Raw genomic sequence first — 15,226 nt, 5'->3', positions numbered from 1 at the left:
TTCTGAAATTGTGGGCCAAAATAAATCTTCCTTCCCTTTAAGTTGTTTCTCACAGGAATTTTGTTCTCCATCCCAAACACACTAACCTGTGTGCCAACTATCTCTATTCCCCTGATCTGTTTTTCTGAGACTTGTAGTTCTGTTCCTCATGGATGACCTCAGCCTCCCTTTTTACTTTTTTCTATTCTTGCGTCACATGAACCCACTCAACAGGTTAATATCTTTTCCTTTCTCATACAAAGATGCCTGCTTGCTTTTTACTTGCCTTGGATCCTTTTTAGAAATAGATAAGTCTAAGATAAAATTATAGTAAACAACATTATTGTAGTCCTTTTCAGTTTCAATGACTAGAAGTACCCATGTTATTGCCAAGTGCAATTGTACCCTGGTCTCCAAATTGCTTTCATTTTGAATAAATTTTCTTTGTGTGAAGCTTTTGATGTTTTCCCCACTTTTGAATCGGTTATGCTAGCTGAGTAAAAGAAAAAGAAAAGGCATAATAGTAGTATTATCTATAATGTCAAAGGCTCTATACTGAACACATTGGTCTGTATCATGTCATGTGTGCATCAGATCCCAGGTGTGTAGAGTCCTATGTGTAATCTATTCCACATTTTCCCCCAAGCTTCAGACATTTCTATGTGAGGATGCAAGGGGAAGTATGCATTTTGGACAGGGTTTGAGCTTCCTGTGGTTGTAGAGATTAATTTTCTAAGCTTAAAAAGAATCCACTTGGAGAAGAGAGATTTTCTACTAATTCATTCAACATATATTTATTGAACATTTACAATGTACCCAATGCTGTGCTAGACACAGGAGACATCATTGTTGCCAAGACTTGGGAAAGCCATCTGTTGGGTCTTATAAGGACTTTGGGGGAGGATTTTGGGAAAAGCTGAGATTTCCACCCAGCTATGAGGAGAGAATCCAAGAAATCTGCTTCGTGACTTTTCCAGGTCTACTGTGGCCCCCAATCAATGGGGTGTAGTCATTTCATAGTTCATAGTAGGGCGCAGAGGAAGTAAGACACCCTGAAGTTCATTGATTTACTCATGAACGTTCTCCAAAGACCTTCCAGCAGCAGTCCACCACACGCTATAGTAAAAAAGCTTCAGGATTCCCAAGTCTGTGAGTTGTTGACACATGCAGAACCTTGGAATTTGTCTCCTTGAGCTCCATTTATGCATCTTCGTTTGAAACAAGATCACTCTATGGAGCCCAGGCTCTCCTGGGAATCACAATTCTCCTACCTCAGCCTCTCAAATGCTGGGATTACAAAAGTGCTCCATCATGCCTGGCTCCATTCTGCATTTTTTTTTTTTTTTGGCCAGTCCTGGGGCTTGGACTCAGGGCCTGAGCACTGTCCCTGGCTTCTTCCCGCTCAAGGCTAGCACTCTGCCACTTGAGCCACAGCGCCGCTTCTGGCCGTTTTCTGTATATGTGGTGCTGGGGAATCGAACCTAGGGCCTCGTGTATCCGAGGCAGGCACTCTTGCCACTAGGCTATATCCCCAGCCCCATTCTGCATTTTTTTTGAAAAGAATTTGGATGAAAAGAGCTAAGCTACAACATTCTATGATTCTTAGACTAATTTCAGCCCCTTCCTACCTGTTCCAACCACCCTTCAAAATTGAAGTTAATCTTAACCTAGCCAGACAAATCTCCCTCGTGTTTTTCACTCTAGCAAAATCAGTTTCCCTATGGTCCCTGAATGCAAAGCACCTGTCTTCATTCCTGACCCTTTGGCAATCCCTCTTTAGGGACCTTGAGAAAATGTGTATGGGCGTCCTTGTCAGATTGCCATCTTTCCATTCTTGGTAGGGACATGGCCACTGCCTTCCCTGTTGATGACCTTCAATGTGGGCATATGTCAGCTTCCCTGGGCATCCACTTACATCTCTGACATTAATCTTCCTTGATCCTTTGTGAAATCATTTATATTTCCCTCGTGTCCTACATCTTGGACGAGTGTGCTCCAGGAGTTTATTATCCATTTCTTTTATTTGTTCTAACTGTTCCTTGATCATCTTCCCCTCCAGCAAGTATTTGGCTTGAATAAGTCCTTGTTCACCTTCTGCCCGGTTATTGATGAGTTTACTGATTTCCTTTGTGTTCTGTTCCAGGGTAGAACATTCTAACCTTTTGTGGCCTTTCTTCCTTGGGCCAGCCTTTCTTGTTTTTTGTTTTCCCCCTTCCTTCTCTGGTGTCAGAACATCAGAGGCCCAGTGACTAGAACTCACCACAAATCATTGGGGGGGAGGGGAGTGGGAGGTAGGAAGTTTCATGTTTAAAGAAATGCTAGGCATGCATGAGTGCAATTCTTTGCTGTCTCCCCCTCACCCCTTGCTGATACCTGATGTGTTTTCTTGGCCTCTGGAGCAGCTGTACTTCAAATTCATGTAGTGGAAGAGGAAATGTTTCCAAACACCCATTCCTGGCTTCTGATAGAGACATTAGTCACAGCATTTGAATTTGCTTATTTTTAAACATGTTGTACATGCCATGTTAAGTTTATCTACCCCCTTTCTGCCAATTTAAACAAGCCCAGTTGATAACAATAATAATTAACATATAGTGAGCTCTTAAAATACCCTCGGCACTGTGCTCAAAAGCATTTGTTCTCTTTTTTATATCTCTCTTAATCCTTTCTGCAACCCAACAGGCTATTCGTGCCCAATTTCAAAGATGAGAAAATTGGGAAACAGAGAGATTAAGTAACTTGATTGTCACACAGTTGGCAAATGGCAGATCCTAGATATAAACCCAGGAAGGTCTGACATTTTCAGCTGGAATGTTCTAAGTAGTCAACTCTGGCTGAGGATTACAATTGCCTGGGAATGTTGTGTGTGTGTGTGGGGGGGGGGGGTGCCAGTGCTGCAGACCCCACCTGTTTCTCTTCAATTGTTGTGACAAAATACACATAACATCCAAATTGCCAAGACAATCATTGTTCTCTCATTTAACTTTTTTAAAAGTTGGTATGGTGGTACAGATTTGTAATCCCAACACTAAAAGCTAAAGCTAGATGATTCCAAGTTTAAGGCCAGCCTCAAACTCTACATAGAGATGTTCGTTTCCTACATAGTGAGACCTACAAAGGTGCAGTATCTATGAGCATCTCATCATATAAAATAATACTTATTGAAATGAACTCCAGGAAATGGAAAGGAGGTCTTTTCTTTGTTGCTGTTTTTGTTTTCTTTTGTCTTGTTTGTTCATTTGTCTTTGGGTGGGTAAGGAGGGCATAGAAATGATGGGACAAATAGTGAACAAATGTAGCAGTGGTACTCACTAGATAATATGTTGAAAATGAACTATGTAACTTGTGGGTAGGGACAGGAGGAAAAAACTGGGAGTGAGGTAAAAGGTGACATTGTCCATAAAGAAGTGTACTCTTTGCTTGGTTTATGTAACTGTAACCCCTCTGTATATCACCTTTATAATGACAATTAAAAATGTATGAAAAGGGAAAAAATCAATTGAGTAAATTCATACATGCATACATCTCCTCTTCTTCCTTCTCCTCCTCCACCTTATCCTCCTCCTCTTCCTGCTTTCCCTTCTTTTCTTCTTTGACTCAGAGTCTTCCTTTGTATACAAGGCTGGCCTGGAACTTGCTATGTAGTCTAGGCATGATCAAATTCATGATATTTCTGCTTCAGTCTACCAAGTGCTGAGATTACATATTCCACATTCTGGTTCCCTTCTTTCCTTTTTTTTTTTTTAGCTCTGGGCCTGGACGCTGTCCCTGAGCTCTTCAGCTGAAGTCTAGCATTCTACCACTTTGAACCACAGTTCCACTTCTGATTTTCTAGTAGATAATTGGAGATAAGAGTCTCATAGACCTTCCTACCCGGGACAGCTTTGAATTGTGATCCTCAGATCTCAGCCTCCTGAGTAGCTAGGATTACAGGTGTGAGCCAACAGCACCTGATATTTGAATACACAATTCAGCCAACCATACTCATATTGTATACCCATCACTTCCTAAGCTTTTCCATTACTCTAGACTGAAATTATGTGAGCATCAAACACTAGTTCCCCACTCACCTTCCACACACAGGTTACTACTGTATGCTGCCTTCTATTTCTGTGAATTTGACCTCTCTCAATTCATCATAGAAGTGCAATTATACAGTATTTGTCTTGCTAGGTCTGGCTTTTTACTTAATGTAGTATCTTTAATGTCCAGCCATGGAGTAGCATGGGTCAGAATATCCTTCCTTTCTAAGGCTGAATACTATTCCATTATATGTCTATACTACGTTGTGTTTATTGATTCTTTTTTTTTTTTTAACAGTACCTGGCATGGAACCCATGTATTCTCTCACGTGCTTGGCAAGTGCTCTTCATAGCCATTGCTTCACGAAATTGTGTGGAACACTCCTCTTCAGGAGACAGTTTTCACAATACAACATCTGGAGAAGGCTAGATTTGTTTTACTTTCTGTTTTCTGTCACCCAGCTATTCCTTATTGTGTGTATGGAGTGTGGTGGGGGGTTAGGAGTGTGTGTGTTGGTTCTAGGTCCTGAACACAGCCTCAGCATTGTCCCTGAGCTTTTATTGCTCAAGGGTAGTACTCTACCTTGAGCCACAGTTCCATTTCTGGCTTTTTTTTTTTTTTTTTTTTTAGTTTATTGGAAGTAAGAGTCTCATGGAATTTCTTGCCTGTACTTGTTTTGCACTCTGATCCTCAGATCTCAACTTCCTGAATAACTAGGATTGTAGGTGTGAACCACCACCAGCAGCAGTGTGTGTGTGTGTGTTATTCCTGGGGCTTGAACTCCTTGGGTGCTGTCTCTGAGCTTTTGTGCTTAAGGCTAGCTCTCTATTATTTGAGTCACAGCTCCACTTCCAGTTTTTTGGGTAGTTAATTGGAGACAAGGATGTCATAGGCCTTCCTCCCTGGGCTGTCTTCAAACCATGATCCTCATATCTTAGCCTTCTGAGTAACTAGAATGATAGGCATGAGCCACCTGTGCCTGGGTCTACTCTTGATTTTTTTGTTTATTTTGTTTTTGTTGCCAGTCCTGGGGTGTGGACTAAGGGCTTGAGCACTGTCCCTGGCTTTTTGCTCAAGGCTAGAACTCTACCCCTTGAGCCACAGTGCCACTTCCAGCTTTTTTCTATATATTTGGTGCTGAGGAATCTAACCCAGGGCTTCATGTATACAAGGTGAGCACTTTACCACTAGCTGGCACATTCCCAGCCCTCTTGATTTTTTTTTTAAAGATCATTTCCTCTTCCTCATGTCGACTTAACCTTTTTTTGGAAAACTTACCAAAAGCTCTTGACAAGCATTAGTGGATTATTGGTCTCACCTCTACTTTACCTTCTCAAAGAACTCCACCAAAAGCCACCTTTCCCTCCCTGGCACTTGCTCATGCCTGCATCTTCTTTGTGGCCCAGGTGATTCCTCTCTCTCTCAGGAAGCCTCTGCCTTCCCCAGCCAGCCTACTGCTTCTTGTGTGGAGCCGCCTCTCTGGCATTCACCTGCTATTTACTTCTCTCATGCGCCTCACATCCCCAATAAGATGGTCATCCTTTAAGCATTGCTTATCCTCTATCTGTGTCCTCTCTAGCCTCAGTACAGAATTGAGTAAATAACAGGGTTGGGAAAATTCTTATTTAACTGAAAGGAAAGTGCCTGCTGCCCATTCCCTTGTCCCCCTAAATCAGTGCTTCTTGGCTCACATCTAAAACCCAAGCTACCTGCAGCATCACTAGGATGTGATAAAGGCACATTCCATCCCCCTCCACTTCCCAGACAGAGGGCAGAGCCAACGCTAAGCCCGAGTGACAGAGGGCAAAGCTCTCTCCATCAGCCCCTAGCTTTTTATTGACTTGGCTCTTATAGCTCTCCTTTTCTGAGTCCAACATTCTTTTTGTTTTCCAGTTTTGTACTCAGTCTATGTCCTAGGCTCCTCCCTCACGCACCCTTGGCAGATGATGGGTTTTCATTATTTTGGTTCTACTTGCTACTGTCCTCAAGGTGCAGGGAAGTTGTTGGGGCTGTTGTAACAGACTCCTAACTGGTCTCTTCTGCTTCAGTCCACCCACAGTCAACAACTCACATCAACCTCTACTCCAAACCTTGCCTGGACTATAGGAAGATTTCAGCCCCCTTCTGTGGCATTCTGAGTCTTTCTAACCTAACCCTGCTCCTGGTCCTGCATCACCTTATACTGGTCCCTCAGACAAAGCATCCTCTTGTGGTTAGGTGTGTTATCTGTTCCTGGTCCAGTGATGTGCTCAAGAGATCATACAGAAAAGGAATGAACTGGCCTTGGGTCTGTTCCGGTGTTATTGATTTCTAGGTCATCTTGTCTAGCTGAGGGATTTCGCCAATCTTTTGTTTGCTTAATGTGGAGATTTGGAGCCATGGAACATCAGAGAAGAGACATTTTGATCAAGGCAAAGAACCACTCCAGTAGTTTTCTACCCACTGAAGCAGGAAACCCTCTTTCCTATTGCTTATGTGACCTCTAGGCCCAGGCGCATGTGCCTTCGCCACAATAGGAAATTATTTTCCTAATGGGCTGTCCCTCTCTGGGGACATTGTCTTAGGTGACTCCAGGTAACCCTTGCCCTACCCTCATTTTGTCCAGGGCCTCTGTGGCTTTGCCTAGGTCCAAGGAGTTAATCCCTAACACGATCTCTTTTTGTGACCACACCTTGCAGTGTTCCTGGAGCTTAAACATCCTGAGAGTGATCCCTGACGCTGGACTGCAGTTGAAAAGTTCACTGGTCCTTTGTCCTGCTCATCTGCTAGGAAGCAAGACAGAGTTCAATCTGCCCTGACCCAGCCATGCCTCTATCCTGCCTTAGGTTTTCCCACCCTTCACTTCCTCCTGCCTTATCCTCAGTCCAGATCTACAGTTGGTGCCAGGACAGCAGGAAAGAGGTGGGGAGAGGGGTGCCTGAGGGGGCCTGGGAGAGTGGTGACAACCCTGGGAGTCAGCCCAAGGGCAAGTGGCAAGTCAGCCTGCAGCTTTCTCACAACACACTTGCTTTAGGAGATGTGGAAAGGACTCCAGGAGTGGGGTCACTGGTGGTTTACCCATGTGATCCTAGCTCCCCAGGGGGCTGATATCTATCTGAAGGACTGCTCTTTGAGGCCAGCCTGGGTAGGAAAGTTTGCTAGACTCCATCTCCAAAACAACCAGTCAAACAAGTATAGGGCCCTGAGTTCAAACCCTAGTAACTCCAAAAATAAAGCAAAATAACAACCCCCTACAACTTCAGAACACACACACACACACACACACACACACACACACACACACACACACACACACACACTGGGATTATTGTCCACTTTAGTTGTCTGGGTTTTCCAAGGTAACTGTTAAAACACTGTGACATGGAATGTTACTTGCTTTATGGCGCCATAGTCCTAGGTGATTAACTATATTGAAAAACAATTACTTTATGTTGCACTGTGATATGCATCCTCTATTGAACAGTTTTTAAAATGCTAATATAGGTGACAACTAGTACTTTACCATATAGGAAAATCTGAGTTCAAGACTCATCTCTGAAGATTACAAATCCTATCAATGAACCTCAGTTTTCCTATCTGTAAAATGGAGACGATAATAATCTAGTCACTAAGCTGTGAAATATGAGCTTCTTTTTACTAAGTACTCCTCTGTGGGCTGGATTTATAACAATGAATAAAGCAAGCAAAGGCTCTACTTTCATGGAATTTATATTCCACTGAGGGGAACAAACAATAAATGTGTACAATGAAAGGTGATTTGTCATTTTAATGTAATGTATATCTGATGAACTGATATTTGAGAGAGACTGGGTGAGGAAATGAGCCGTGTGTACCTTGAATAGAAGAGCTTTCCAGATACAGAGATCGCCAAGCACAAAGGCATTTAGGGGAGAGCCTCATTGTTCAGTAACAGTAGAGAGACTGGTGTGAATGAAGAGACATGTGGGAGGAGAATGTGCTGGGAGATACTGTCTGAAAGTGCCTAGTGGAGCTGGTAAGGATGAGGTTTTTTATCCCTCTAGAGAGCTGAGGAGCCTTAGATTTTTGTGCAGAGGAATGGCAGGGTCTGATTTAGGAGGGCATCTTTGTGGCGAACTGTCTAAACTCAATGGTGGAAACAGAAGGATCTTGAGCCATGCCCACCAACCTTCTGTTTTAATTACTCTTTCCTCCCTCCCTCCCTCCCTCCCTCCCTCCCTCTCTCTCTCTCTCTCTCTCTCTTTCTTTCTTTCTTTCTTTCTCCCTTTCTCTTTCTCTTTCTCTCTTTCTTTCTTTGTGTTGGTCCTGGGGTTTGAAATTGGCACCTGGGCACTGTTTCTGAGCTTTTTCGTTCAAGGCTAGCTCTCTACCACTTGAGCCACAGCTCCATTTCCAGCTTTTGTTGTTGTTGTTTTGGTAGTTAACTGGAGATATGATTCTCACAGGCTTTCTTGGCTGGGCTGGCTTTGAACCACGATCCTCAGATCTCAGTCTCCCAAGCAGCTAGAATTACATTGTTTTTTTTTATTTATTTAGTTGGGTCTCAAGTTTATAGCCAGATAAGTCTGTATGGAGATTCTTCTATTTATGCTTTCCAAGTAGCTAGGATTATAGTTGTGATCCATTGTGCCCAGCTGGATTTATTTTTTTGTGGCATTGGGGATTGAATCCAGAGCCTTGGGCATGCTAGAAGAGCACTCTGTACTATCTCCAGCCCTAGAAGTATAAGTTTTAAAAAATTTTTATTAGAGTAGAGAAGTTTGAAGGGAGGTGTTAGTTTAGGAAAGAAAATAAGAAAATACGTGTTAGATATGTTAGTATAAGCTATCCACTAGATGTTCACATAGAATGGGGGGGGGGGCAGGCAACTGATTATATGCACAGGAGGGAGGGAGAGAGGGAGGGGAAAAGAGAGAGAGAGAGAGCACTCAGAGTTGCAGATTTAAATGTATGTGTCTCCAGATGGCTTGCCAAGGTCATCTAGGGCTTCAGTGTGTCTGTTTCTTTCACTTAAGTGGAAAGGAAGCAGCTTTGTAAGTGTGTGAGTGTGCTCTGTGTGTGTGTGTGTGTGTGTGCATGTGTGTATGAGAGAGAGGCCACACTAGAGTTGAACTCAGGGCCTGGGCACTGTCCCTGAGCTTTTTTGCTCAAGGCTAAGTGACCTACTATTTGAGTCACAGCTCTAGTTTTTGTTTTTCTCTGGTTAATCAGAGATAAGAGTCTCAAACACTTTCCTTCCTGGCTTGGCTTTGAACTATGATCCTTAGATCTCAGCCTTCTGAGTAGCTAGGATTACAGGCGTGAGCCACCAGTGCCTGGCAAGAAGCAGCTTTTACAAACGTTAAATGCTGCAATACCTGGAAGGGACTAAATGCATAAATATGGCAGAGTATGATGCAAAGCACAATTTAAAGCACCAGCAGGTGGAGTTTGTGAATGCTTAGAGGATCTTAGAAACTAGCTGATCTACCCCTTTCATTGGCTGGAGAGGCTGACAGGCTGGCCCAAGGTCATTGGGCTCATTAATGGCCCAGCTATCCTAGAACTCAGCCGCTCTAACTGCTGGCTTTCTAGCACATGCTGCACCTGCCCACGTTTACTGCTTCAGCTCTCTCTGAATCTGTTAGCCAAGGCCAAGTAATTCTTCAAACACAAATCTAATTATATCGCCTTGTGCTTTTACACATGCTATTTCCTCTGCCTGGAATACTCTGCTTCCTCCCACTTCTCTGTCTGACAAATTCTTGCTCTATCTTTCGCTGATGACTAGGATGGCCCTTTCCAGTGAAGGCCTTCTTGCCCAGACTGGTAGGGCTGATGGTTGGCCCTCCACACAACTGCAGAGTACTGGTCCAGCAGCAGTATTTCTATTTGCTATGCAGCTCTTTGCCTATGCAGCTCTTCCTATGACCTCTTCGCCTTGCATGGTGAGTGGCACTTAAATGTTTGAGAAGGGAAGGAAGGAAGGAAGAAGAGAAGGGAGGGAGGGAAGGAGGGAGGGAGGAAGGAAGGAAGAAGGAGGGAGGGAGGGAGGGAGGGAGGAAGGAAGGGAGGGAGGAAGGAAGGAAGGAAGGAAGGAAGGAAGGAAGGAAGGAAGGAAGGAAGGAAGGTTTCTCATATTAGTTGGGGATGGGGACAATGACAAAGCTGTCATGCAGTGACACTTCAGTTCCTCTAAACTGAATGTGCTTTTGGTTCCCAAAGTGACAGCAACTCCTGGGATAGGAATTTGCTTCTTTAGTTTGTCATCCCTAGGCAGATTGAACAGACAGTTATGGGACCAAGAAATGATATGGACATTATAAGTGATTGCTGTCCTTTTGTTTTTAATTTTCTCTCTTACCTATCACGCTATGGCTGGCTGTTGTTTGTTTTAGGCCATAAGGCAAGATTTGTGCTTGCACTGTACATAGTCTTGTATACACACACACACACACACACACACACACACACACACACACACAGATTCTCCTGGGAGATGTTGTTCTATTTTTCAGAAGTAGCTCGATTAAGATTATTCAGGAAATGCCCTGGGGTGGGCCTTGTGCTCCTGTCATTGTCACCCTTGAGCATAAGAATATCTACTTTTTAATCTCTTGGAACCTCAGTTCAAGTTTGGAATTTCTAGGTTAAGAGTGAATTCTAAGAGCTCCTGCCCACCCCTATACTCACTGTTCTTTAGCTTGTTTGTTTTGGATAATTCTGTATTAATTACTGTATTTACAAATGACTTAATTAACAGTGTCTTGGAGAGGAGGAGAACTTCTCCTAATAGAAGTAATTATTGCACAGGTTATTGCCAAGGTCTAAGGAAGGTGGCAGGAGCTGCTGGGATAGGAATAGCACTCTTGGTTTTGTTCCAAATCAGTGGTTCAGAGATTCTCCCCAGACTGGATTTGCAAAACACTAAAAAATGTCTGGAACAGGTGCTGAGCCAGGCTGGTGGGGAAACTGTCCCTTTGTGAATGTTGGGTGTCTGGAGCGCTCTTGTATTGAGAGCTCTTGAATAATCATGGCTAATCAATACAATACTGTAGGATGCAGTTAAGATGAATTAGCCCAGTGTTTGGCTCCTCAGTCTGTCTCTCCTGCTTGATTTTTTTTCCTTGAAGAGGAAGGTTTCCTTCCTGGCGATTCTAGGCCAGGTGTCCTTTCTTCTTTTCTTGTGCCAATCCCCTCCTCTACTCATTTATAAAAAAGAGAATGAGAGCCAGGAGGAAGGGGTATAAGTCAGGGGTAGGAAGAGAAGAAGGAGAAAATGACAGGGGTGGGGGTGGGGGAAGGCTGGGGAGACACTATGGATGGAAGAGTATCTTGCATGCCTTTCAAGGTAGAGAGCTGCAGGGCAGACAGAACCACCTAGAAGGCATTTGTCTTCTTTCTAATGGGACAAATGGGACACTCTTCTGCTCATTCCTTGTCTGCAGTATACGAAATACTGTCATCGTTTTTTTTTTTAATTAAAGGTGTTTATGTTGCATACATTTCTAGCTTTGCAGTGACAAAACCTGTGCCCATTGTGGTCCCTAGTGAATGGGATGGATGTTGGGTGGATAAAGGCAGCGCTCAGAGTAGCAGAAGTCCAGAATGAGCATCAAAATGCATGCACATCCTAGATAACCAGATCTCCTTGTCCTTGTCTGTAACATGGTATGATTGACCTCTCTATATAGTCCAGGTCCAGGCATTGCCTCTTTCAAGTAGGTTTTTGCCCCAATATTTAATGGATAGGCTACTCTACGAATCTCCCTCCTCCTCCTCCTCCTCCTCCTCCTCCTCCTCCTCCTCCTCCTCCTCCCCCTCCCTCTCTCCTTCCCCCTCCCCTCCCCCTCCTCCTCCTCCTCCTCCCCTCCAGAATGGGTTTTATCTTTGCAAAATCTGCTCCGTTCTGCCCATGAGTTTCATAATTTCTGTTGCCCTAGGAATTTTTTTTTTAATCTCTGAGTTCTTGGCACTGTTTTTCTTTTTTTTACAGCACCTCTTAAACGCCTCTCTTGGATTCAGAGCACAGATCCTTCCCATCCCTTCTTCCTGGACACACAGCTCCTGGCCTCCACGCGGAGGTAGGCTGCTGAGAAGGGAGTGTTTCTCTGGAGTTTTTACTGTCTCCCTGCTGCTTTACCTGAGCTTTCAGTTACTCGGAATTTTGTTATGTAAAACGCTTCACTGGGACTTTATTCTAATTTGTGGCATACTCTTGACGTTTTTTAATATTTTTTTTGTCCCTCGAGGTACCTACTTTTATTTCCCAGTTCTCTTTGATTATCTTACAATCAGACGTCTCTGTTTAAGATTTTAGGTCCTTTGTCTTTCTCACTTTTTAATTTCTTAGATCACTTAAAAAATTTTTTTAATACCCTCTTTATTCAGAAGAGGGCTCCCTTCCCATAACTCCTGCAGCCCCAACATCTAGGACCTGAGGCTGGCTGGCTACGATTTCTCCTCCCTCCTCCTAGCCATCAGGAACACTGGATCATTTAAACTTGTAAACAATTTTGCCTTGCTCCGTGTGATCGCGCTAAAGCTTCCATCGGAACACTCCACCTCCTTCTCGATCACTCATTTCTTGGATGCCCTCCAGCGTGCCTGATGCTATTTATTCCCTGGATCCTCTGCTCTTCTTTCTGTAGGGCTGGATCCTCTGCCCTTCTGTAGGGTTCCTGTCAACCAACCCCAGTTTACAGCTAAGGAAATTAAGGTACAGCTTGCCAGGGTAATCACCGTCAGGTACTTTGGGCTTTCTAGTCCATCCCAGAGCTGCACTTTACTCTTACTACTGAAATTTTTTGACAGATCTCCCTGTTTTTGTTGTTGTTGTTGTTGCTGTTGTTGGTTTTTTCCTCTTCTAATCTACAGGCAGGAAGATCAGTTCTACCTAGCAGGGAATTGGGTAGCCAAGTTGGGTGGGGAGGGAGGAGAAAGAATTTCCTCTGGTCCTGAGGGTTGGGTGGTCCTGGATAGAGGTGATCAAGGACCTACCGTAAGGGGGGTGGGGGTGTAGCAAAAGGTGGCGAGTGCTCAGTCACCGGGGTGAAACCGCCAGAGTGGTGACTAGACGAGGGAGGGGGACGTTGTGTCCCCCACTGGTAACACTTCCAAGGCGGGTCGGGATGGGGGCCCGGCGGAGGGGATGCGTGGCGCCCCCTCGCGCTCCGCGCCTGAGGCTGGCGGGCGAAGCGCCCGCCTTGCCGGGTCCTCTCCAACCCCCTCCTCCTTTTCACTCCCTCTCCGCTCGCTCCCAACTCCTCCCCCACCGCCTGCCCTCCCTCCCTCCCGCTCCCTCCGTCTCCTCCTCCCTTGCTCTGTCGGGCGCGCGGGGTCTGGAGCTAGTTGGAGCGCGGGGGTTGGTGCCAGAGCCGAGCTCCGCGGAGCCGGGTGGGTCGGCCGCGCATCCAGCGGCTGCTGGCGGGAGCCGGGGGCGCCGCCGGCGCGGTTGGGGTCCGGACTGCACCGCTGCGCGCTGCGCTGAGGCCCGGGGTTGGCGGGTAGGGGTGGGAGAGCCCTCCTGGGGCGACCGCCCCATCCCCAGACGGGCCCGCTCACCGGCTCCCATTGGCCATCGCCACTCCGCTCCGCCCGGCCGGGAGTCCTGGGCCGCCAGGAACCGGGCACCTGCGCGTGCAGCCGGGAGGTGAGTCCCGCGAGTTCCGGGCGCGTTCCCCGCGCGGGCTGGTGCTGCAAGTTGCAAACTTCAGCAACTCGGATGGGTCTAGGCGTGGAGGTCTGGGGGCGCTGGCAAGTTGGAGGCAGGTTGTGGGAGCTGTGGGCGTCGGGGAAGGGGGAGGGGGTCCCTTGGGCTCTGGAGCCGCCGGCCGCCACCTCGGCTTGGACGCCCTGGGCGCGCCGCGGCTTTCCCACCACCCGCCGGCTCCGGGTCCCGGTTCCAGTCGGCTGCGACTCGCGCGTTCGGGCTGGAATCGCGATGCGGACCCGGGCCGGGGCCTAGAGGAGGGGACTGACAAACGAGAGCCTGGGGACCGAGCGGGACACCGGCGTGGAGACTGGGCCGTGGTGGAGGCTCCGAGCGGGCCGGCGCTTAAACGCGGTGGATGGAGCGAGAGTGCGGGCGCGTGGTCGGCACGGAGTGTGAAATCTCCCGCGCGGAGACGTCCCTTCCTTGCCGACGGTGCCCTCACCTAGGTTCTTCCCAGCCCCCACACCCCCCTTTCTAGGATACCTTGACCCTAGCTGCGCCCTACTCCCCGCCCCCATCCCGGAGGAGCCCAAACTGCCCTGCTGGCCCTGGATGGCCGGGCCCCGGGGCCCTGCGCTGGGGTTTTGGCTGGGGAAGCGGGGTGCGGCGGCGGCGGCGGCGGGAACCCGGGACGCCAACGGCGATTTCCTGATTTATTTTTCTCATGGTAATTTGTCTTTGTGGTTGGGGCTGCCCATTCACTTTCTGCTCACGTCGTGCGGGAGATCCAGCGCGGAGGGAGGGAGCGGGGGCCGCTCGGCCACCGGGAGGGATGGAGACTAGAAAGGGGATCGGTGGGGGGGACGGACCCGAAGCGTGGGGGTCAGTGGGAGCCGAGAAGGAAGTGGTCGCTGGACCCGAGGTTGGGAGGAGAGGCTTGAGAGGACCAGCCGAGCGCAGCTGGCTCCTTAGCCTACCTCAAACTTTAAGCGAGGGGGACCACCTGAAGTGCCGTACTGGTCCCCTCCGGTCCTCCCTCGGGTGGCCTGGTCCTCAGGTCATCCTTCCGCCCCGCAGCGCCAGGCACGAGTGGGTCGCGAGTTTGTACGGGAAGAAGCACTGAGTTTGGATGGGGGAGAGGTGGTCCCTGGGCTCCGGACCCAACCCCGTGATCCTCTCCCTCCCAGTTTTCGGTGATGTGTGGCCCGCGACAGAGCCAGCGAGGGCAGCCCACTTTTCTTACGGGTTGCGCCTTCTTGGCCTACGGAATGGGATTGTTGGATTGGAAGATTGCCTGTGTTTAGACCCCACCAGGATTCTACCTTCTTAGGCCCCAATCTCCATCTTTTCCCCTTAGCCCTTTTTCAGCCCCCACCCCATCCCCATTCTTTCTGCTTCTCGTGCTACTGTGCTCCCTCCTGCACCTCCTTATCATTTAACCTGTCCTTTCCCATTCTTTCTTCAACCTCACCCTCTCTGCCTTTCTCTTTGGCACTCAGAAGTGGCCTCTAGCCTTTTCTGAGCTGGGATCGGTGACCTTGAGGAAGGGGCAGAAGTTGAGTCTTGGAACTAGACCCCATAACTAGAGATAAAAGGGTAGAGAGATTAGGA

The 15,226-nt window shown here is 47.2% G+C and overlaps 2 protein-coding genes across 2 annotated transcripts in view; both read left to right on the top strand.

Moving 5' to 3' along the window:
• Window positions 1-15,226, top strand: part of Kpna1 (karyopherin subunit alpha 1) — a 596,817-nt gene that overhangs the window by 89,736 nt on the left and 491,855 nt on the right. The gene's annotated exons all lie outside the window — the stretch shown is intronic.
• Window positions 13,476-15,226, top strand: part of Sema5b (semaphorin 5B) — a 129,069-nt gene continuing 127,318 nt past the window's right edge. The window contains exon 1 of the mRNA XM_048346766.1: window positions 13,476-13,612. The gene's annotated coding sequence lies outside the window, so the exon portion shown is untranslated. The remainder of the gene's footprint in view (window positions 13,613-15,226) is intronic.

The sequence above is a fragment of the Perognathus longimembris genome, chromosome 5 (genome assembly GCF_023159225.1).
Source record: "Perognathus longimembris pacificus isolate PPM17 chromosome 5, ASM2315922v1, whole genome shotgun sequence".
Taxonomy (NCBI): domain Eukaryota; kingdom Metazoa; phylum Chordata; class Mammalia; order Rodentia; family Heteromyidae; genus Perognathus; species Perognathus longimembris.
Note: the sequence above shows the minus strand (reverse complement) of the source record. Positions and strands in the feature narration are given on the sequence as shown.